The sequence below is a fragment of the Bos mutus genome, chromosome 15, assembly GCF_027580195.1.
Source record: "Bos mutus isolate GX-2022 chromosome 15, NWIPB_WYAK_1.1, whole genome shotgun sequence".
Lineage (NCBI taxonomy): Eukaryota > Metazoa > Chordata > Mammalia > Artiodactyla > Bovidae > Bos > Bos mutus.
Genome location: NC_091631.1, coordinates 41,013,176 through 41,034,759, shown reverse-complemented (window position 1 = coordinate 41,034,759; position 21,584 = coordinate 41,013,176).

Sequence of the window (21,584 nt, the reverse complement as noted above, 5' to 3'; positions counted from 1 at the left end):
ACTCTGTAAGTCAATTATCTCCCTACAACCTTAGTTGATATTACAGTAGCCTAGTTATTTTTTGCCTTCATAACACTCATCACAAACTGTGATTATCTGATGTGCTTGTTCATTCTCTTTGCTAAGTCGCTTCAGTCATGTCTGACTCTGTGTGACCCCATAGACGGCAGCCCACCAGGCTCCTCCATCCCTGGGATTCTCCAGGCAAGAACACTGGAGTGGGTTGCCATTTCCTTCTCCAATTGTTCATTCTCTTAGGACGGTGTAAACTTCATGAGTGCAGGCAGCCCACCTGTTCTGCTCACTATTGTATCGACAGTTCTTCCACATAATGGGACTCTAAGTAAATGTTCTAGGGATATTGATGAATAAAAGAATGAATGTCACAGCTCCAGTTAACTGCTCAGATTCTTTTTGGATCTCTCAAGTGAAGAAAAACTCCTTCCCATTCTTTTAGACAACTCTATTAGGAAAATTTTCTTTCTATTGAAATAAGAACTACTTCCCTAGGATTCTCATAGAATAAGCTTAAGTCTCTTCCAAGAAGCAGACTATGGTGATTTTTAAATATGTCTGCACATTTTTTGATATTTCTTTCCTCACAAGGGAGGGTTTAATTTCCCTCCCTTTAAGGGTGAGCTGGACCCTGTGACTCACTTCTAAGTGTTAGAAGTGACAGTCTGACAGTCGTGTCTGACTCTTTGTGACCCCATGGACTGTAGCCCACCAGTCTCCCCTGTCCATGGCGAGAAGACTCACTCCTAATGACTAGGCTAACACAGAACTTAAGGAGTATGGTTTCAGAGATGAGGTCCTGAAGGGACTTGTCCTTGCTCTCTCAATAGCTCAATCTGGGTGATGTTAGTTGCCACTGCATGAAGGCACTCATGCGGCCCTATGGAGAGACGCACAAAACAGGAACAGAAGCCTCCTGCTCTGTGAATGAGCTGTCTTGGAAGTGAATCTTCTAACCCCAGTCAAGCCTTCAGATGACTGCAGCCCCTACTGACATTCTGCTTGTAACCTCATAAGAGATCCCAAGATAGAGCCACTTCTGAATTTCCAACCTAGAGAAACCATAAAATAATACATGTTGTTTTAAGCCACTGAGTTTTGATATAGTTTGTTACACATCAAAAGATAACTAATACATAGTTTTTAGAGCATATTCTGAGAATTACCGTGTTGTAGTCTTTTCTTCTCTTTTCCAGGTTAGACACGGTTTCTGAACCCCATACCCCCCCTCTCCTTTCTCCCAGGAGCATATTACAGCTTGTCACAAACACAGAAAGCCTGGCACTCAACCTGAATACAGAATTTAAGGTCTGGCTGTGCTATCCAAGAAGAGACTCTATCCTCCCTACCTAAATGTGCCCACACCATGCTATTAATTTACATTGACTTCCCCCCTCGTTTTATTAGGAAAATTTTCAAACATACAAAAATGTTGAAAGAATTTTACAATTAACATCCATATATCCACGACTAGATTCCACACCGAACATTTTACTACACTTGCTTTAGCACAAATCCATCTATACAGTCCATGGAGTTCTCTAGGCCAGAATACTGGAGTGGGTAGCTGTTCCCTTCTCCAGGGGATCTTCCCAACCCAGGAACTGAACCGGGATCTCCTGCATTGCAGGCAGATTCTTTACCACCTGAGCCACCAGGGAATCCCATCTATTACCCTACCAGTCCATCGGTGCTTTTTATTTTTTTAATGCATTTCCAAGTAAGTTAAAAACATCCACATACACCTTTCTGCCAAATAAAATCTCCAAATCCTTTCTTACTTGCTTCCTCCCCCAACCTATTTCTTACCTATCTCATGCTTGGTCCTGAAATACAGTTCTGTTTACATTTACTCGCATAGAAAAACAGAATTACACAGGGAAAATACAATAGGCTTTGAAGGTAAGTATGAGATGGCTGGTTGGCATCACTGACTCGATGGACGTGAGTCTGAGTGAACTCCGGGAGTTGGTGATGGACAGGGAGGCCTGGCGTGCTGCAATTCATGGGGTCGCAGAGTCGGACACGACTGAGCAACTGAACTGAACTGATGCCAGGATAAGACTAATTCTTTCACTTCCAGCTCTGTGGCATTAGGCAAGTGACTCAACTTCTTGGAATCTTGGTTTTTTTCATCTGTAAAATGAAAAGGATAAGAAGACCTACTTTGCAGAACTCTTCACAGGGTGAGAGTATCTATGGAAAACATTTAGTGTCCTATTTGGCAGGCAGAAGATATTTAATAAATGATAGCTAAGATTATTTAGGGGCTTCCCTGGTGGCTCTGTATCTTCCCAGGTGGCTCAGTGATAAAGAATCTGCCTGCCGACACAGAAGACCTGGGTTTGATCCCTGAGTCAGGAAGATCCCCTGGAGGAGGAAATGGCAACCCACTCCAGCATTCTTCCCTGGGAAATCCCATGGACAGAGGAACTTGGCAGGCTATAGTCCATAAGGTCGCAAAAGAGTTGGACATGACTTAGTGACTAAACAACGACCACCTTATTTAGTCCACCATTCCAGCCCACATGTATAATTTTGGATTCTTACTCTATCATCCAGATTTACACCATCAAGTCTGTAGACTATGTATATGTCTGCTAGATCCTCATCCCAGAAGTTAATGTGAAGCATGACTGGGACAAGGACTGAATCTTCTGTCAGTTACAAATACTGTTATTATTAATAAGTCTGATACTAATTGGAATAATACAACACAGTCCTACAAGCTATTGCTTAGAGAGCTGACATGAACTATTCATTAGTAGTCTTTTGAGTCTTTCAACCGGTTGTAAATCTACCTTACTCTGCTGTCACTCCATCCATATTTCTCCTTATTATCTATAAGGATGTTCCAAGTGACTTCATTAAATGCCTTGCTGATAATGAACACATTTGCTACATGTCTCATCTTTCCTTTTTCTATCAGCTTACTAACAAACTCATTAGAGAAGAGTTATATGCTTGGAAATTTCTTTGCACATTCATGGTAGTACCTAGGAATCAACTTTTTTTTTTTTTTTTTATGTTTAAACTTGTTGGAGAAACTACTACTGTAACCAGGACCCTTCTCTCCTTCATTGACCAATCCCTGGTCTTTTGAGAGGAAGGGAGTAATGTACCCAACTAAAAAAAACTACATTCTCCACTTGTTTCAGATACTAGTGGGCCATCTGACACATTGAGACCCATGAGATATAGGTGCAAATTGCTGGGTAGAGCTTTGGGGGAAAGCCCCTTAAAGGGTTGGGCTGGAAGAGATGGCAGCATCAACTTGCTCATCTTCCCCTTCTTTCTGCCTGGTACACAGAAACTTACGCTAGTCATGGAACAGCCGTCTTGGGACCGTGAGGGGACAGTGAGGGAAAGGCCAAGTGAATCTCAGAGAGTAAGTACTGATATCCTTGAGCAGCTAAACTGATGCCTGCCTCAGGACTGCTCATGGAATGAGAAAACTAGGTTTCTAAATTGGTTAAGCTAGCCTTTAAGCGTTTTGATTCTAACAGACAAATGTGCTTCCTAGTGATACATCTATCTTGGGATTCTGACCAAATGCACACCACCACTCTAGAGCTTGAAGATTCCATCTTCTTCCAAGATGCAGAATCAAGATGCTGTCTGACAATTTTCTGATTTCCAGCACCACTGAATTCTGCAAAATTCCACCATCAACATGCCAGTGATTTTGTTGGCAACTTGTCTTCATGCCCAGCTACGTAATTTATTTGGTCCAGGAACCTTGGCCTCATTTGGAGCAGTTGTTTTCCAATACATTTTTTGGACTTCAGATCTCCTATGCCAATATTGGTTTCACCCTCTCCAGCCCAAACAGCATACTCATAGACAGAGACGGAAGCCAAGCTCCATTTTCTCTCTGTCGTCCACTTGCCTCCCCACTCCTTCAGCCACAAACACTGAGCCCTGCCCTCAATATCCTTCTAGAAAGAAGAAAAAGTCTGTTTTGTTAATCTTGACATTTCTTGCACGTCTCTGCTCACTTTGGTCTCCAAACTTTCTTACACAATTCCCAATATATGTTTGCAGATGGAATGAAAGCATCTAAGATATGAACAAACTAATGAATTCAATCAACCATGGAAATACAACAGGGAGTTCTCAGTCATTCAGAGTGCAGGCGCGGCTTGGGGTTTTGTTTGTGCTGTATGTACAGAGCGGACTGACTGCACCTCTTGACCATATTTGTGTAGTCACATTCACCATTCAGAAACACTGGGGAGCCTTAGCAGGATGTATTTGGAAAACAATTGACAACAGAAGTAATTGCCTGAATTTATTATTTCCTGGGTGAGCCATCTCTCTGCCAGGCTGAATCCAAATTCCTTCTCTGCTTTTGCCTTCTAACTAGTTTTCTAGGAGCAGAGGATGGTTCCCTCAAACTCAATCAGAAATACACTAAATGACTTATTAGCATTCTGTATATTAAAGGTCCTCATAATCTCTAATTTCAGAAAATACATGTATTAAGCAGGTCTCTTTTTGTTGTGTGAAATAGAGCAGGGAATGACAAACTTTTTCAGGTAATGAGTATTTCCAGCTTTATAGGTTGTATGGTCTCCATCACAACTCAACTCTGCCATCATTAGCATGAAAGCAGCAATAGACAACAAATAAGCTAGTGAGTGTGGCTGTGTCCCAATAAAGCTTTGTTGGACACTGAAACTTGAATTTCATGTAATTTTCATAGCACATGAAACAGCTCTTCTTTTGACTTTTTTCAACCATTTAAGGACGCCAAAACCATTCTTAGCTTCTGAAGCAGAAGATTGGATTTGACTCTCAGATCAGAGTTTGCTGATCCCTGAAACAGAGATAGTCTTAAGGCTGGTTCAAGAAAAGGGTTTCCTTCTATTAAGCTGTAGCAAGAAGTCAAGGGAACTGGAAAAGGGAAGTAGAAAGCTGTCAGGACTTCAGTTTACATTATATCAGAGGGTCTCTCCTTGAGGCTTCTCTGCATTGCTCAGAACTTTGACTCATTCTCTTAAGTCCAACCAGCTACTCTTCTGCATTCAGAGCCTCCAAAGATAAATCAACAGACAATCCAACTTTGTGGAACACATAGAACAAAACTGGTTTGCACAAGGCATTATGGGGCACAACAGGAAGTTAGGAGCTCAATAGCCAAGTTGATGCCATGGTGGTCAGAGGTCTGAGGAAAGTGTAGAAGGTTTGGAATGGTCTGTGTAGAGAAGGAGATAGGAATCAGACAGAAGAAACAAAAAACCTCCTGCATATCATTGAAGGCTGAAATGATGTTGGACAAGGGAGCCTGGTGGGCTGCCGTCTACGGCGTCACAGCAGCAGATGTATAAATTTGGTTGCCTTTGGAAACAAGTGATAGAGAATCTCAAATCAGTTTAAGCACTAAGTTCACTGCTGCTGCTGCTAAGTCACTTCAGTCGTGTCCGACTCTGTGTGACCCCACAGACGGCAGCCCACCAGGCTCCCTCATCCCTGGGATTCTCCAGGCAAGAACACTGGAGTTCACTAGAAGGCAAGTTTCCTAAGTGCAGGAAATCTATCCATCTTGTTCACTGCTCTGGCCCCAGTTCCTAGGACAATAGCAGTTGCATACATAGTAGGCATCCAGTAAATGTGTTGAATGAGCAAACGAATGATCTCTCATAACAGGAAATGAACTCCAGGTTTGTTTAACCCAGAAGTTCATTGCCATCGTCAAGGACTCAAATTCAAAAGTCTATTTTTTGGGTAAGTAGTCTTTGGTTTCAGGCTAGTTTTTCATGATTGCAAGATGGCCACTACCATTCTGGTCATTATAACCAGATCCCAAAATGCCCAGCAGAATGAGAAGTTATCTATTCCATGAGTCTCTTTTAAGAGTGAGCAAAAAACCTTTTTCAGAAGCCTCAGCAAACTTCCTCTCAGTTCTATTGACCAGAAACATATCACATACCAGTGTCTAAATTAAACACTGGCAGGGGTAATGGGACCTCTCTGATCAACTTAGACCACTAGTTCTGTGAATAATTTTGTGCCTCCTTCCCCTGCCCGCCAGGGGACATTGGCAATGTTTTAAGACATATATTATTGTCTTGAGTGGGGAGAGGGTTGCTGGCATCTAGTAAGTAGAAGCCAGGGATGCTGCTAAACCATCCTACAATGCATAAGTCAGCCTCTACCACAAGAAAAAAGTATCCAATTTAAAATATCATTAGTGACACAGATGTAGAGAACAGACTTGTAGACACAGAGAAGGAGAGGGTGGGATGTATTGAGAGCGTAGCACTGACATATTAGAATGCACACCACCATGTGTAAAATAGAGAGCTAATGGGAAGCTGCTCCATAACACAGGGGACCCGGTGCTCTATGATACCCTAGAGGGGTGGAGGGAGACTCAAGAGAGAGGAGATTTATGGATGACTGGTGCATGTTGTTGGATGGCAGAAACCAACACAACCTCAGAAAGCAATTTATCCTCCAATTAAAACAAAATACCAATAGTGTTGTCGTGGAGAAACTCTGGTTTAGAACAGATTCTTCTCTTGGAGCTGGGGTGGGAGCTACTTTTCTTAAAACCTATGGCCAGGGAGGAGCAGAAAATCTGTATGAAGATAGGCTCTATAAGGCAAGAGAGAGTAAAAAAGAGGTAGAGAAATGGGGAGAAATGGATGTCAGGTAGGCAATGAGCTGAGTCCACACCAGAGGGATGGACTGGATTTTTCTACTTTAGCAGAGGACCCCAGCAGTCTTTGGAAAGACTTTTTTCTTTAAAGAAATGCAAAGCAAGGAGTTCCTCCCTTCTATAAACAAAATAAAGAGTTCCTGCCTTTTGGGACAAAATAAAAATTGTACCCTGACTGCCATTCACCAGTTCAGTTAACTACACAGGTGGAAAGATTAGGAAGAACTGATGTTCATTGATCACCTACTGTGAATGCCAATGTGGGAGCAGCTAAGATATACAGAAGCCACACCAGACACTTACACAGTTAATTCTATGTCATTCTCAACTCCATGGCAAGGCATGAATTTCCGTGTGTATTTTCTAGATGACACCCAAGGTGATCTCCCTGTAAGTCAGAGAGCTAGAATTCTCCATCTCATTCTGTGCTTGAAACCTCTTCTCTGAGTTTAGGGTGGGGCAGGAGACGCAGCATTTTCAGCACAGCTACAGAGAGCTACACGTGCTGACCCCTGCCCTCTGCTGCCTTATAGCCTACAGCCTCTCCCAGGGGCCAACAGGCTGGGTCAGAACCCCTCTGGAGAAGCAATCTCCCTTGCCAGAGATCTGCCTTTTTAATGTCTTCCAAGGTCCAGGAGAATCTCCCCATCTGAAACTCTGTGACTTAAACGATTTCTTTAGAGATGTTTCTTCCTCCTCCCTCCTTAGCACATACTCAGCTTTTACATCATTCTGCTTTCTCTGATCGGGGTCGGGGGCGGGGGTGCAAACCAGGAGTGATGGTAAAATAGAACCAAAATTTTTCTGAAGTTTTCCTGGAAGACAGTTTTCAGCCATTAGAGAATGTCCACCTATTTGCTGTTGAAAATCTTCCCTGAGAGGCCCCCTCTGACTGCCTGGGATTAGGATTCAGCCTGGGTCTCTCCTGGCAAATGTGCTGGAGAGAGAGAAGGGGCCCGGCCTCAGCTGTCCAAACAGAGGGGAGCTGAATGCTTTTGTCCTTGACAAGGCCGCTGAGCACCATGGTGATTTTCTGCTCTCACCCACGGGTGTTACAAAGGCTCTCTCCCTTTCTTCCCTCCGACTCTTGTGTTTGATTTGGAAAGAGGAGGGGCCTGTGGTAGGTAGGCTGCAGGTTTGGGACTGGGTCTTCCAACGTTCTAACAAGAAAGGAAAGGGGACGTAATGATTATGCATGCTGGGTCCCATCGAAGTGTGTGATTCGACCCTTGTGGGAAATGCAGCAGTGTGCTGCTGCTTTTACTATGATTTGGGGGCACATTCTTACAACAAAAATTGTACTCAATGGAAAATCAGGAGCTTTTGATGCAATTCTTCGGGCTTGAATTATCTCACCTATAATAAGCCTCACTTCATAGGGTCAGGGTAGGAAATCAAATGAAATATAAGTTTCTAGGTTCAAAATATGAAGTTATATAGGTTTCTTGGCAAATTCATTTGTATCGAGGTTTCCTGATTGGGGCTCAGTATCACACAACTCATTGAGATATTTTCCTGGCGTGCCCCTATGTTAGTGATCTTTTATATCAAAAGATATAAAAGTGGTTTGCTGTATTAACAAACCACCACATAATATGGCATCCACCATTTTAATTACCCATGATTCTATGGGTCAGTGAATTAGGCTGGGTGCAGGTGGGTGGTTCCATGTTGTTTTTGCCTGGGGATCACTTCATGCAGCTGCATTCCTGTGGTGGCAACGTTCTGTAAATGGGATGGTCTGAGAGGACTTCCCTCATGTTGGTGCTGGCTGTCGACTGGGCTAGCCTCCAGAAGGCTAGCCTGGGCTTTGTTTGGTAGATGGGTTCCAAAAGCAGCAAGAGAGAAGGCAAGCACCAATGTGCAAGCCCAAGCTTCAGTTTTCCTCACAGTTGCTAAGGTCTGTAGATGTGAGGAAGTCACAGGGAGTCAGCGGGGGTGGGAGGGAGGGTGGGGGAAGCCTAGTTCCCTGGAGCCATTCCTGTCACGGTCTGCCAGTCCCCTTCTTCCTGGACATCCTCTGCTTCTCACCAGATCTCCCAGAAGTACACTAGCTGTTCGACGGATGTAAACCTCAGTTACAAAACAGTTTGGCTGAACTCAGCATCACTTTGTAGAACCTCCCACCCCTTCTTCCTGGATGATGGAAATTTAAATTTAATCTTTAGTTGCCAAGTTCCAGAGTTGGGGAGGCATTTTCTGCTCCAGGTTGTCACCTCTCAATGATGGCATTTATGGGATGTTCTGGCTCTTCAATGAAAGATCCATGCAGCCACCTTGTGGTCTGGCCACCAGCAGCTACTTTTCTGTCCCTTTGTGGCTCACGTAATTTTTCCACCACTGCTACTCCCACTGGGCTGTGGGAGTCAGGTGGCAACTGTTTGAGGCCCTCTCCAACATACTAGACAGCTGTTTCCTTTCTGAGATCTTTTGGGTTCCAGCTAGGAAACAAGACAGTGGGGGTTCCATCTTCATTTCCTCCAGTTTTCTGGAGCATATACCCTACCCTGAGCTCAGTCTGACTGAAGGCTAAACAAAAGCCCCTTCTTCAGAGATCCATCATGTTCACGCACTTATCCTTTCCCTCCTAGCTTCCCCACTCAGGGACTCTTTTTAGTCAGAGGTAAGCTTGGCCCGGCTTTCTCACCTGTCCCTCATCTACTGTTCAAGCCCAGAATTCTCCATTCCTCCTGAGCACTAGCTTTCTTCACTCAGAAGAAGGTACTGGAATTGAGGGAATGGAGTTTTATTTTGGTCTGTATGGTCCTTCTTTGGCCCATAAGACCCAAAGGGCCTTATGTTAAAACATAAAGGGCCATGCCAAGATTGGGTTAATTACTCTGGCGAATGACTGAAGAAGAGGCAAAGGTATACACTACTGCATATAAAACAGATAACTAATGAGAACCTACTCTATAACACAGGGAACTCTATTCAATGCTCTGTGGTCACCTAAATGGGAAGAAAATTAAAAAAAAAAAAAGAGGGGATATAAGAATACATAGAGCTAATTCACTTTGCTGCACAGCAGAAACTAACACAACATTGTTAAGCAACTATACTCCAATAAAAATTATAAAAAAGAGGCAAAGGAAGCATTTACTGAGTACATATGTTCAAGGCATTAGACCAGATTCTTTTATAGGATTCAACTATTATTTTATCATGGGCTTCCCAGGTGGTGCTAGTTGCAGAGAACCCTGTCAATGCAGAACCCTCCTGCTAATGCATCTCTTTAGGCCAATGCAGGAGACCTAAGAAACTCAGGTTCCATCCCTGGGTTGGGAAGATCCCCTGGAGGAAGAAATGGTAACCTACTCTAGTATTCTTGCCTGGAGAATCCGCATGGACAGAGGAGCCTGGCAGGCTACATTCCATGGGGTCGCAAAGAGTCAGACACAACTGAAGCTACTTAGCATGCAGCACATTATATTATAATAGCCCCACAAGTAGGTATTAGTATCCTTGTTTTGAAGGACAAGGAATGTAGAGCTCAGAATGCTCATGCACCTTGACTGAAGCCACAGAGCCAGTCAATGGCAGAGACAGACCTTGATCTGAGATTGTCAGAGCAAACAAAACATCTTTCCAACATCCTGCAGCCAACGTAGGTAGATGACAGAGTGTTCTCACGGTGCACAGATTCCGTAAGTTATAAATACCTCCAGGTCTCTGAGCTGTCTCTCTTTTCTGGGCTGGGTATGCAAACCAAGAAGGGATGGAAACTCTGATGTATGGTTGCGTTGTCATGCATTAATGTGTGAGAATCCCTGACGTGTGAGTTCAGCCCTGGGAAATGGAAGTAGCACAGCATCCCCCCTGTGAGTTGTGCTTCTTAGTGGGGGAGATAATTAACCCTCCGGGGCTCCAATGTCCCCCTCATCTCTAGGATCGTCAACAGCCACACGCTTGCCCATGCGATGTCTCTCCAAACCCATCCTCCACTCACAGCCCTCAGCAATGGCCGGCCTGTCCCTCTTTGTTTAAGAGGTACTAACGACATTTCCATTCAGCACATCTTTTAGTAAATGTCCTGACAGCTTTACTGCCTTGGCTTCTTTACGGGGCAGTGGAAGAGCGAGAGCAGGAGAAAATCAATAGCAGGCAATGCAGGGGGCAGGAGAATGCTTCCTGCCTCTGCCCCGGCTCCCCTTCACTGGCCCCTGCCCCCGCTGCAGTCAGAGCTAACAGCACTCAGGTTTAAAAGCGTGCTGCCCAAGACCTGCAGGGCATCAAGAATGGAGCTGACCAGCTCTACAGAGACTACAGGGAAAGGTCATGACCACAGATTTATTTGCTCAGGACTTCCAGGCTGCTGAGAAGGGACTTGGGCTTTGGCCTGGGATGATGAAGAAAGAGTCTTTGGAACAAAATGGTTGGCCCCTCCTTCCAGAAGGAATAGAGTGAGGATGTAAGAGAGACAGCCGTATCCTTTGAGGCAGGAGTGATGGGATGGCTGGTCAGCAAGAAGCCATGACAGGTGACAAAGCTAGGCTGACACTCTTTAGAGAGCCGAGTGGTCTACTGGAAGGCCGACAGTTTCTCCATGCTGGCTGTCCACATCAGGATGGGACTACTTTCTACTTTAAGTAGCATCCTTGGCGGACAAATGAGCCCCTGCTCCACCCGGATCCCCTCTGTAGACACAGCATCCTAGTGCCTGAGGTGTTGAGTGCAACCCTGAAGCTGAGCCAGCCCCAGGGGAAAGATAGCAAACTGAGAGATGGCTGGGAGAAGAGTAAATAGTAGCCTATAACCCCTTCTTAAGCAGAACTCCCAAGAGAAGAAAGTAATTTCCATCATGGCGTTATGATGAATTCCCAGGCAGCCCTATTGCTGTGTGCTGAATGAATAAGTGACTGTTAAGTGGAATCGCCCTTTTGTGACTGTCTACTGCAAATTTCCTGCCAAAGGGCTGTGCCAGCTTACATTGTCACAGGAAATGGGACCTGCTTCCCTATAGACTTGGGTATTCTTCTTTTAAACAATTTTGCCTGAGTTAATACCATTCTCATTTTAATTTGCATTTCTTTGCTTATTAGTGAGGCTAAATGCTATTTTCCCAGATTTGTGTTCCTTTTTGAGAGACTGTCTAACCTGATTATGAAAATGGTGGAGAGAAGTTCCCTTGAGACACCAGCGAGAAAAGAGGAAGGGTAAGAAAGGATAAAGGAAAGACTGGAGAAAGAGAAAGCTCCTTAGACTAAAGTTGGAGTAGGACGAAACACACAGAATCTGGAGTCACTCCCCCCAGTTTCCCATTTCAACTGCAACTCTACCACTTTATACGTATGTGACCTTGGGCAAATCACTTAATTTTACCCATAAAATAGATAATAGTTCTTGATTCATAAGATATTATAAAGATTAAATAAATTAATGTATGAAAAGTACCTCAGTTAACAATAAAAAAAGTACCTCAGCTTAACAATTACTATAATAATTATAAATACATAATTGCTATACATATAAATATATAATTTTTAAATACATTTGTTTTGCTATTAATATAATTATCCAAGCACTAACCTAGGCAGTTTGCACAGGTGCCTAAGATATAATAATAAAGCAGCAAGACAACGAGTGGAGAATCTGAAACTGGACACACCTGGAAATGAGTCTTGAATCTGCTAAATACTTACTATGTTATCTAAACACTTAAAGATTCCATTTTCTCATTTATTAAGTCTGAATAAAAATAACTAGCTAGCAGAATGTATGCAAAAATTAACTAGCATAGGCAAGAGCCCTCAGCACAGTGCCTGGCAAGTATGAGTTGAAGTTGTAGTAGTTGGAATTGCAACTAATATTCAGAAAGTGTTGTTGTGCCAGACAGTGTGTTTAAAACCCTGCATGTATCTTATTTTAATAATTATGAAACATTGTGAAGTAGGTGTTATATCCACTTTGTATTGGGTTGGCCAAAAAGTGTGTTCAGGTTTTTAAGTACTAGCCTACTGGAAAACCAAGTGAGCCTTATTGCCAACTCAACAGATATGCTAACCGAAGCTTAAATAGAACTACATGACTTGTGCTAGGTCACATACCTTACAAGGGACAAGAGTTAGAATTTGAACCTCAAACTCTTTCACTGTCTCCACATATTTTCAGTAACCTTCTTCATAAGCACTTTTAAAAATTATTGTAATTCTTACTATTGCAATATTCCATCTTTGGGTTTCCCACTTGTCACATAGAATCACTGTTGGCTACGTCTGTCTTCCTCTCTAGATCATGAACCCCTGGAGTCTTCTCTTGTCTCTGTTCCCATAGTCCTCTCCCATAGTCCCTAGCGCAGTGCCCACCCCCAAGGACACGGTCCATCTTGTTGAATGTGCACAGTCTTCCTAGCCTACCATCCCGCTTCCATGCCAGTCCTTCTCCGCACAGCCTGGGTCCCGCACTCCCTTTCTGCACACTCTGCTCCCAGCTTGCACCCACAACCATTCCACCTGCAGCAACACCTGGCCCAGTTGTAGCCCCATGTTCTAGGGCTCAGCCCCACCCCCTCACTGCTGCCCCGCAGACTGAGGTGCCCCCTCACTCCAGCTCTGCTGACAGCTTCTGCCTCTATCCCTATCTTCTGCTCGCCTGCCTGGCGCTTTCTGTGTGTCCCCAGCCCACTTCCACGGTAGAGGAGAAGAGACAACCTTAACGCTCTGGGGCATTCTCGTTCACCTTGCTGGCACTTGGGCTAGTGCCTGGGGCCAGGGTTACAATGCCAACCCCAAGGATGTGCCAGTTAAGAGGATATTTCAATAGCTTTCATCTCAAGCCCAGTGAAGTGAACATCCTACAAGTACTAGGGAAGCCAACTAGGAAGGATGCATTCAACTGACTCTAATCCTATCGATTGACATTTTATATCTCAGACTTAATGGCTACATAGCCTTTATACTTAAAATGAAATCTATCTCAGCAGCACTTATTGGGGTGCCAGCTTCGTGCCCTATGTGTGTAGGCTACTCGGATGACAGTGATTAAAAACACCTAGTCCTTGTTCTTGGGCGGCTCTCGTTCACCTGGTCCAAATTCAGATTGGTTCAAGTTCATTGTGGTGCTAGTTGTCTTATACATAATTATATTTTACTTATAGGTTTTTATTTTTAAAAAATCCCCTGGAGACCCATACCATCTGCCTGGATTACCTTTCTAGCACTTCACTCAGTGCCATGAACCTGAAGACAATTAATATAAGCTCTTTGATGATATGAACTTCCTGGAAGCTTCAGGCGTTTTCTTTCAGTCATCCTAGCTGGTGTGTTAATGTGATAATAGGTTGGCTGATTTTTATGTGAGTCTTAATTACTCGTCAGATGTCCAACTTGAAATTCAATTCCATTTACACCAACCATATGACCTTGGGCAGGTTGTTTAACCTTTCTGAACCTCAGTTTCCTCATCTGTTAAAATAGAAATAATAAAACCAACCATGCAGGTTTGATGTGATAATTAAATTAAATAGAATTCTAGCCAGAAGGTTATAAATATCCCTAAAATTTTATTCGGTTAATTTTTTTCCAGCACCTACTGTGGTCTGGATTCTGTACTAGTCCCTGGGAATTCTAAGAGAAAGATGCACAGTCCTGTCCATCACCACCCCCTACCCTACCAGCTAAAATCCACAAGCTGGTGAAGAGAGACTGAGGTAAGCAAGAAGTTAAGATGCAGATAGATCTCTAAGAGAAGTTCTTCAGAGACAGAAGGGAATCAATATTTATGAAGCATTGACTATTTGAGTGTGAGGGACCCTCCAGAAAATCACTGTGGTGTGTTTGTATGTGGGTTTCTCATTTTGGACTTTGCCTTCTCTGTGGCTGGGTTCCCTGAATGTCTGACTTTCCTGCAACAAGTACAGAGAAGCCAATCTTGATTCTTCTTCCCTCCAGAGCAACCGCATCCCCAAGAACAGCAGGGAATGCTGATGGCCACTTAACACATTCAGAAACCATCAGCCAAATCCGGGGCCAGATAAATATGCAGAGAAAGTCTCCCTGTTGACCATTCCCCTGAATGTTTTTCCCAGCCCTGTTGTCTCTTGCTGCCCAGTAACCCGTTGCTGTGGGAGACAAGTGTACTTAGTGTGACAAGTCACACTGCACCCTGAGCCTCCCCAATCCCATGTCAAGCTGACCCTAATGCACCAGCAACTCCCAAGTTATGGAGGACAGAACACAATTATGTTGAAATGCATCACACATTTCTATGAGCTCTCCTCTTGCATAATGTTATTGCCTTCTCCGCTCCTTGCAGGAACCTGCAGAGGCATGGATCTTCCTAGGCTAATACCTCTATGGATGCCTGGGTTGGTTCCTTTGTTGCTACCCCTATCTCCTGGGTGTCAGGTTCCAAACTCACCCCAATATCAGCCTAGATGGGCCCCTTTCTTGATGAGACAAGAGACACTTAAAGAATATAAATCACTGTGCTGCATTAGGCTTCCCAGCAGCTCTGGAGATGGAGGGAGAAGACATAAGCAGAGGCCAGCTTTTAAGACTTTGGTTGTTAATATCAATAGATAGAATTCACATAAAAGGAGGCAAACAAGCTTAGCTCTCTGCAGTTTAGCCTGACTGTTTCAAATTGCAACAATTGGCAGCCTTTATATATCACGTGCCCTTGTAATGGTTTGCTTACAGAGTTTATTAAGGACAATACAATAACTTATGAGGAGGGCTTAGAAATAGCTGAGGAAAGAAGAGAAGTGAAAGGCAAAAGAGAAGAGGAAAGATATATCCATCCGAATGCACAGTTCTAAACAATAACAAGGAGAAATAGGACAGCCATCCTAAGTGATCGATGCAATGAAATAGAGGAAAACAATATAATGGGAAAGACTAGAGATCTCTTCAAGAAAATGAGAGATACCAAGGGAACATTTCATGCAAAGATGGGCACAATAAAGGACAGAAATGGTTTGGACCTAACAGAAGCAGAAGATATTAAGAAGAGGTGGCAAGAATACACAGAACTATACAAAAAAAGGTCTCATTTCCCAGATAAACACCACCATGTGATAACTCACTTCAAGCCAGACATCCTGGAGTGCAAAGTCAACTGGGTCTTAGAAAGCATCACTACAAAAAAAGCTAGTGAAGGTGATGGAATTCCAGCTGTGCTGTTTCAAATCCTAAAAGATGATGCCATGAAAGTGCTGTACTCAATATGCCAGCAAATTTGGAAACCAGCAGTGGCCACAGGACTGAAAAAAGTCCAGGATTGGAATTTTCATCCCAATCCTAAAGAAAGGTAATGCCAAAGAATGTTCAAACTAGCACACAATTGTGCTCATCTCACATGCTAGCAAATTAATACTCAAAATTCTCCAAGCAAGGCTTCAACAGAACATGAACCATGAACTTTCAGATGTTCAAGCTGGATTTAGAAAAGGCAGAGGAACCAGAGATCAAATTGCCAATATCTGTTGGATCATAGAAAAAGCAAGAGAATTTCAGAGAGACATCTACTTCTGCTTCATTGACTACACCAAAGCCTTCAACTGTGTGGATCACAACAAACTGTGGGAAATTCTTCAAGAGATGGGAACACCAGACCACCTTACCTGCCTCCTGAGAAACCTATATGCAAGTCAAGAAGCAAGAGTTAGAACCAGACATGGTACAACAGACTGGTTCCAAACTGGGAAAGAAGTACATCAAGACTGTATATTTTCACTCTGTTTATTTAACTTATATGCAGAATACATCATGCAAAATGCCAGGCTGGATGAAGCACAAGCTGGAATCAAGATTGCTGGGAGACATATCAATAACCTCAGATATGCAGATGACACCACCTTCATGGCAGAAAGCTAGAACTAAAGAGCCTCTTGATGAAAGTGAAAGAGGAGAGTGAAAAAGCTGGCTTAAAACTCAACATTCAAAAAATGAAGATCATGGCATCTGATCCCATCAGATCAGATCAGATCAGATCAGTCGCTCAGTCCTGTCCGACTCTTTGCGACCCCATGAATCGTAGCACGCCAGGCCTCCCTGTCCATCACCAACTCCTGGAGTTCACTCAGACTCACGTCCATCGAGTCAGTGATGCCATCCAGCCATCTCATCCTCTGTCATCCCCTTCTCCTCCTGCCCCCAATCCCTCCCAGCATCAGAGTCTTTTCCAATGAGTCAACTCTTCCCATGAGGTGGCCAAAGTACTGGAGTTTCAGCTTGAGCATCATTCCTTCCAAAGAAATCTCAGGGCTGATCTCCTTCAGAATGGACTGGTTGGATCTCCCTGCAGTCCAAGGGACTCTCAAGAGTCTTCTCCAACCACTTCATGGCAAATAGATGGGGAAACAATGGAAAGAGGGACAGACTTTATTTTCTTGGGCTCCAAAATCACTGTAGATGGTTACTGCAGCCATAAAACTAAAAGATGCTTGCTCCTTGGAAGAAAAGCTATGACCAACCTAGATAACATATTAAAAAGCAGAGACATTACTTTGCCAACCAAGGTATGTATAGTCAAAGCTATGGTTTTTCTGGTAGTCATGTATGGGTGTAAGAGTTGGACAATAAAGAAAGCTGAGTGCCGAAGAATTGATGCTTTTGAATTGTGATGTTGGAGAAGACTCTTGAGAGTCCCTTAGACTTCAAGGAGAGCCAGCTGCTCAGTTCTAAAGGAAATCGGTCTTGAATTTCATTGGAAGGACTGAAGCTGAAGCTCCAATACTTTGGCCACTTGATGCCAACAACTGACTCATTGGAAAAGACCCTGATACTGGGAAAGATTGAAGGCAGGAGAAGAAGGGGGCAACAGAGGATGAGATGGTTGAAAGACCATCACTGACTCAATGGACATGAGTTTGAGCAAGCTCCAGGAGTTGGTGATGAACAGGGAAGCCTGGCATGCTGCAGTCCATGAGGTTTCAAGGAGTTGGACACAACTGAGCAACTGAACTGAACTACAAGTCAAGCACCTGATGTATGTTTGTTTCATTTAATGCGCTGATGTAAGCACTTGGATTAGCCCCTTTGCAGGTTAGGCATCTGAGGTTTAAAAAGTGTGATTCTTTTTGTCCAAGTCACAGTTGGGGAGGCAGCATTCAAACCCAGGATGTCTACCTTCAGATGACACACTCAACTCTTGCATGATATTGATGTTAGAGAAGCAGCCTGCTGCTGCTGCTAAGTCACTTCAGTCATGTCCGACTCTGTGGGAACCCATAGATGGCAGCCCACCAGGCTCCCCTGTCCCTGGGATTCTCCAGGCAAGAACACTGGATCGGGTTGCCATTTCCTTCTCCAATGCATGAAAGGAAAAGTGAAAGTGAAGTTGCTCAGTTGTGTCTGACTCTTAGCGACCCCATGGACTGCAGCCTACCAGACTCCTCCATCCATGAGATTTTCCAGGCAAGAGTACTTGAGTGGGGTGCCATTGCCTTCTCTGAGAAAAGCAGCCTAGGAGCATGATATGGTGATCAGGACCACCCAGCTCTGCCACTTACCACCTGCATGGCCTTGAGCAGCTTAATTAAATCCTCTATAAAATGGTGATGATAATAATATCTACCTCATATTGTAGCAGTAATAGTCAAGGGTTTAATATACATAAAATATTTAGCACCATCCTTGGCACAGGGGCTTCCCTGGTGTCTCAGCTGGTAAAGAATCTGCCTGCAATGCAGGAGACCTGGGTTTGATCTCTGGCTCGGGAAGATCCCCTGGAGAAGTGAATGGCAACCCACTCCAGTATTCTTGTCTGGAGAATTTCATGGACAGAGAATCCTGGTAGGCTACAGTCCATGGGGTCACAAAGAATCTGACACAACTGAATGACTAACACTTTGACTTTTTGGCACAGAATAAGGATTCAATACCTGTTAGTTATTTTTATAAACAGTAAGTCCCTCCAAGTTAAGGGCTTAATCTCAGTCCTCTTTGAATCTAAAGCATAGTGCCAAGTACATAATAGAACTGGATTCAATATTACTGGAATAAAATTTTAAGGGATTAAGCATTATAGAAAAGGGCTATAATTAAACATTGTTTTTATGAGTGTCTTATTATTATAAAATGCTGTCATTTAGTTTAATTTGGTATAAGATCTCTGAGTTAAAACGGCAAGAAAGTTTGACCCAACAATTATACTCCTAGGTATGTACTCAAGAGAAACGAAAGCACGTGTCCACACAAAAACTTGTATGTGATTGTATATAGCAGTGTTATGACGGTTGGAAAGGGGAAAATAACCCAACTGTTCATATCAAAGATTGAATGGATAAACAAAATGTGGTATAGCCATACAATGGAATATCACTCAGGCAGAAACAGGAATGAAGGGCCCTTAAGTGCTACAACATGCATGAACCTTGAAAACATTATGCTAAATCAAAGAACCAATCATTACAGACCACATCTTATAAAATCCCATTTATGTGACGTGTCTAGGAAAGGCAAATCTATAGAGACAGAAACTAGATTAACCATTACTTGGGACTAGGAGGATGAGGGTTTGGGTGAGAGTGATAACTGAAGGGTATGGGGTTTCTTTGGAGGGGGTGAAATTAAAATGTTCTAAAACTGACTGTGGTGATGGTGTCACAACTCTGTGAATATATGAAAAACTATTGAATACTACACTTTAAATGGGTGAATTGTATGTGAATTCTATTTCAATAGATAAAGCTGTTACCAAAGAAAAATCAATAAATTCATGTCTCCACATCAGAAACTCAACACCACTGAGTTGCTCAGTCTTAACTAAGTTTCCTATTCTGCCCATGCATGGATTCAGGCAGCCTCAGCCTGCACCATATACACATATCCCACAATATACAATATACCCGCACAATGTGTATCCTCACCAAGGAAGACTTCTCTGGTGGCTCAGATGGTAAAGAATCTGCCTGCAATGCAGAAGACCTGGGTTAGCAAGATCCCCTGGAGAGGGGAATGGCTACCCACTCCAGTATTCTGGCCTGGAGAATTTCATGGACATAAGAACCTGGAGGGCTACAACCTGTAGGGTTGTAAAGAGTCGGACATGACTGAGTGACTAACACAAGGAAGACCAAGGGGATAAGAAAAGACCAAATGCCTGTCATTATTTAAGGTGAAATGGGAAAAATTAACAATTATTTTTATATTCTGGTCCAGCTGCCCCTCAGATGCTTCTTTTTAATTTTGTCTCCTGTACAGCTCTGTTGGGCAGGATGAAAAGCTGATGACCTGGTCAAACCAATGCAGAAGTACAAGGTGTCAAGTGAAGCTGCAGCCTGATCTTCCCAAATTAAATGCAAGCTCCAAAGCCAGAAATCAAGGGTAGAAAGTCTAAATATCAAGTCTATTAATCATTTGCAAGCCACTTCCCTCCATGATTTTGTCTGAGAAACAAACAAAAACCCAGTGGTCTGGCATACTCACTGCATCCTTTGTTTTAATGATGTTTTTCAAAACTTGAGCAAATTGCTGATGGAGAAGAGAGAAGTCAGGATTCTAATTAAGCTGTCCCAGTTTAAAAAGTTGTAGAAAATTGCCAACAGGATTGCAAACCTATAGGTATATACAAGCGTAAACAGAGGAGAAATGATGTTTGGAATTCATGAGCGTCACTAGGAAGGTCTGTAATTACAGCTGAGACTGAAATGTAATTTTATCACTTGGAGATCTTGTTCTTTGCTCTACTTTTCACCAGTGATGCTCTATATAGATATACTCATAAGGGAAAAACCTTAGGCAGAAGGCAAAAAAGAAAAATTACATTTTCCCTTTTCCTGAGAACTTTTATTACCGTTAATTCAAACTCAAATAAATATTTATTCAGGTAGTAGTATTGAGATTTACAGATGAAATGCTGCCTTCACTAAATAAGGAGTATTGACTTTTGTTGAGTGTCCTCAGCTACTCACAAATTTCAGTTCATTTAATCCATTCAGCTACCCTAATGAGGCCAGTACTATTGATTATTACCTAATTATGACTATTATTAAATTATATTTTCCAGATAAAGTAAGACAGAGAGAAGTAGCCTGTCCTGGATTGTGGGCCTAGCGTAAATGATAGAGCTGAGATTTAAACCCCGTTGGACTCTAGAGCCGTGTTTGTAATAATTTATTCTGTCTATCCAATAAACAGTCCTTAATTTTACTCTTGATGCTTCTACTCTGAAAAGCTGAACATGTGAGAACATTGGAAAGAAATATGATTGTGTGCAATATCATTTTTTTTTCCTATGTGTTACCATTTTCCTTACTTAATACATGGGTATTGGGTAGCTTCTGGGTGCAAGGCAGTGTCCTTAGCTAGCCTCAAGGTGAGATATGCCTCCGGGACTCACCTACGTTATTCTCCTGGCCCACACGCCCTGCCCTCCCCTTCCTCTGTGTCACCTGCTCCACTTGTCAGGGGCCAGCTTAAAACATCACTTGTCAAACAAGCTCTTTTTGACTTCCCCTTCACTCGCTCCTCTGTTATATATTCACTTATCTCTTACACTTTTCCTTTGTAACACTTTCCAAGTTTATAAGCAGATGTGTTTTCCCAGCTAGAAGGCAAGTTCCCTGAAGGCAGAGTGGGTGTCTGGCTTGCTCAGTACTGTTTCTTTTGTGATCGGCAGAGAACTTGCTTTGTTCATATTGAACAGCAAATGAATAGAGGAAAGGATGAGACATCGGCCGTGCCCTTGTACTGCTTACGTTTTTGGCAGAGTCACACACAAGTGCACACCTACAAGGAAGGAGAGGGATGTAGAAGGAGAAGGAGCTCAGAGAAGGGACTTTTCAAAGTTACGACATTTGATCTGGCCCTTGGAGGAGGGGCTGGCATTTCAGATGAAGAAAAGCCAAGAACAAACCTCAGATCCCAGCGAGCACAACCTGCTGAGTAAATTGCTGTGGTGTATTATACTTATTTAGAAAATAAAGTAAGAAAAGAGTGAAACAGCAAATGTTGCTTTCCTT